Raw genomic sequence first — 4412 nt, 5'->3', positions numbered from 1 at the left:
TCCCCAACAACTGATCGCAACCGGCGTGTGAATAACAGTCGGATCCCCAACAACTGATCACAACCTACGACTGTATAACTGTCAGATCCCCAACAACTGATCGCAACCAGCATGTGAATAACAGTCCGATCCGAACAACTGATCACAACCTACGACTGTATAACTGTCAGATCCCCAACAACTGATCGCAACCAGCATGTGAATAACAGTCCGATCCATAACAACTGATCACAACCTACGACTGTATAACTGTCAGATCCCCAACAACTGATTGCAACCGGCGTGTGTATAACTGTCAGATCCCCACCAACTGATTGCAACCGAAGTGTGTATAACAGTCAGATCCCCAACAACTGATCGCAACCGGCGTGTGAATAACTGTCAGATCCCCAACAACTGATTGCAACCGGCTTGTGAATAACTGTCAAATCCCCAAAAACTGATCACAGCCGACGTGTGTATAACAGTCAGAGTTATAAGAAGGACACATTCCAGAAAAATGTGAGGAAGTCAACTTTCCTAAACTGATCTCAGCCTACCTGTGTGATCTCCAGAACAGGTCCCAAATGATGACTGTGTAACGTACTCGGTTCTGCACACCCTATCCCATCCGATGGTCAACTCATACAACAAATTCCATCCTTTTAATGAACTCTCCAAATCACAAACGATGCGTATATAACAGACAGTCAGTAAATTAATCCAATCCCAACCGATAATCAACTCTTCATGAATCACCCCATCTTACAGTCTTCTAAAAACAAATCCGAACTTCTAGTCAATTCTCAAAATCCAGACACAATCGAAAATCAATTATCTATATATAAATTCAATCATAGTCACTAACCAACCATGTAAATCCAGTCACAATCGATAATCAACTGTCTAAATCGAGTCACAATTGATAATCAACCATTTAAATCCAATCACAATCGATAACCAGCCATCTAAATCTAGTCACAATCGATAATCAACTATCTAAATACAGTCACAATCGATAATCAACCAACTAAATTCAATCACAGTCACTAACCAACCATGTAAATCCAGTCACAATCGATAATCAACTGTCTAAATCGAGTCACAATCGATAATCAACCATTTAAATCCAATCACAATCGATAACCAGCCATCTAAATCTAGTCACAATCGATAATCAACCATCTAAATACAGTCACAATCGATAATCAACCAACTAAATTCAATCACAGTCACTAACCAACCATGTAAATCCAGTCACAATCGATAATCAACTGTCTAAATCGAGTCACAATCGATAATCAACCATCTAAATCCAATCACAATCGATAACCAGCCATCTAAATCTAGTCACAATCGATAATCAACCATCTAAATACAGTCACAATCGATAATCAACTGTCTAAATCCAGTCACAATTGATAATCAACCATCTAAATCCAATCACAAGCGACAAACAACAATCTATATCCAGTCACAATCGATAATCAACTGTCTAAATCCAACATAATGGACAATCAACCATCCAAATCCAATCACAATCGATAACCAGGTATCTAAATCCAGTCAAAATGGATAATCAGCTATCTAAATGCAGTTACAACCAATAATCAAAAATATGAATTCAATCACAGTCACTAACCAACTATCTACATCGAGTCATACCTCAGCTGCCTAAATCCAGTCACAATTGCTAGTCAACTATCTAAATGCAGACACAGTAGCCAGTACCACCCGATTTTCAACTCACAAGCGATAGTCAATGCCATCCAGTTTTCAACTCACAATCGATGGTCAATGCCACCCGGTTTTTAATTCACAGTCGAGTCAATACCACTCGGTTTTCAACTCACAATCGATAGTCAATGCCACCCGATTTTCAACTCACAATCGATAATCAATGCCACCCGATTTTCAACTCACAATCGATAGTCAATACCACCCGATTTTCAACTCACAATCGATAGTCAATGCCACCCGATTTTCAACTCACAATCGATAGTCAATGCCACCCGATTTTCAACTCACAATCGATAATCAATGCCACCCGATTTTCAACTCACAATCGATAGTCAATACCACCCGATTTTCAACTCACAATCGATAGTCAATGCACCCGATTTTCAACTCACAATCGATAGTCAATGCCACCCGATTTTCAACTCACAATCGATAGTCAATGCCACCCGATTTTCAACTCACAATCGATAGTCAATGCCACCCGATTTCAACTCACAATCGATAGTCAATGCCACCCGATTTTCAACTCACAATCGATAGTCAATACCACCCGATTTTCAACTCACAATCGATAGTCAATGCCACCCGATTTTCAACTCACAATCGATAATCAATGCCACCCGATTTTCAACTCACAATCGATAATCAATACCACTCGATTTTCAACTCACAATTGATAGTCAATACCACCCGATTTCAACTCACAATCGATAGTCAATGCCACCCGATTTTCAACTCACAATCGATAGTCAATACCACCCGATTTTCAACTCACAATCGATAGTCAATGCCACCCGATTTTCAACTCACAATCGATAGTCAATGCCACCCGATTTTCAACTCACAATCGATAGTCAATGCCACCCGATTTTCAACTCACAATCGATAATCAATGCCACCCGTTTTTCACTCACAATCGATAATCAATGCCACCCGATTTTCAACTCACAATCGATAGTCAATACCACCCTATTTTTAACACTCCAAAACTATTCCCATCCGACGATCAGCTTTCCGATCTGACCTTCAGCCATAACGGACGTTCCAGGTCAGTGCAAAACCAATTTTTAAAACAACGATTGACGCCAGCCACGAAATAGCCCAGAAAGTCCATGTCAGGAGAAGCAGTCAACGGTTTTCATTTTTTCTTGAAAGAGATTCTGTTCTGGGCGCTTAATTTAAATTGTATACCATGCTAGTTTTTCAGTTGGCGCTAATGAAGAAGACTGGTAGCAACCGCTCACATGTCCAACGTGACCGTTTTCTTCAGCACGATGCATATACATCCCCTAGCTTCGAGATTTAGCGGAGGTAGATGCATTTATGAAAGACGGCGCCAAGAATTCTCGGCACGCCGTCCATATTTACTCCCAAGATACTTCTTTTAAAAAAGCTAAGGTTGAAGGCGTGTGGGAGAATTTCCTTGACGCACTGGTTTTTTGTAGTAATAACTCGTGACGTTCAATGAAATCGTCAACGGACAGTTGAAGTCGCTGGATGGAATATCCTTGACACACTGGTTTTTTGATAGCTAATTCATGGGTTTGATTGAAATCGTCAACTGAAAGTTGAAAACGCTGGATTTAAATGTCCTTGAGACATTAGTTATTTTAGTACTAATTTGTGGCATTGATTGAACTGATCCCACAACACAAAGGCTCTAGCAAACTGGCATATTGTTGGACGAGATTTGTACACGCCATATAGGGGACCCGTAAAGGCGGCGAGACAAGAAACCGTTGTCGTCTGTGAGTAGATATAGCCCGAGGGAGATGCATAGAGTGAAGCCACTAATTCATATTTTGCTTGTGTCAAAATCTGAATATCTGTTTACTTATCTGATAAGTGTTTGATGCCGTACTTAGGATGATTTTACTTGTAACTTATGGATAGATCAATGGCTATTCAAGTCAGAATAAAACTTTAACTGAGGTAAGTTGACAATTAATGGGCCATATTTCACTGGTAACGTATGACCATTTGCCAACTGTCACACTATCGCCGCTGCTCTAGTTTCACTCTCTGTAAATTGGCTGACTTTAGTGGTCAGGACAAGACCATGCATCTTTGTCGGATTCTTATATATATCTTCACCTAAGGCTGCAGCCGAGCCGGCTTCAGCCGGATTCGAACTCTCACCCTCATTGGTGTTGGAATATTGATAAGAATAAAACCGAAGTATATCTTTTATTTATGTATTTATTTGATTATTGTACTCGTACTAATGCCGATACATATTTTTAAGAATAGAAATACAACTGCATAGAGACGTCAGTTAAACAAATGAAACGACATTAACATTAATTGAATTCTCATCGTAAACAGATTTTTTTCTACAAGTTCAATATTCGCGTGATGTTTACGTAATCTTTTAAGGATCTTTGACACGGAGCAAAGGAACTTTTCCACAAATGTCCGACCGCCGACATGTGTATGGTTAACAAAATACGTCCCAGTCATTCAAATCGCACAACACGAACGCCATCATAGCTCAGTTAGCATTAAACCGAATTAATAATTAAAGCTCTCCTCTTGCGTCTTTTCCAATAATTTCCGACTCGATTATGTACGCGTCTGACGAACTAAATTTATCCCGTTTATAAATTTATGACAATTTCTTTCTAGCCCTTCATCTTTGCTACTTTTTCTCCTTATCGCTCAAGGCCTATATTCCTCTTTTTTCTTTTTCAGCA

Source organism: Liolophura sinensis, chromosome 12 (genome assembly GCF_032854445.1).
Source record: "Liolophura sinensis isolate JHLJ2023 chromosome 12, CUHK_Ljap_v2, whole genome shotgun sequence".
Lineage (NCBI taxonomy): Eukaryota > Metazoa > Mollusca > Polyplacophora > Chitonida > Chitonidae > Liolophura > Liolophura sinensis.
The sequence above is the reverse complement of the archived record's forward strand: the minus strand, read 5'-3'. Positions refer to the sequence as shown.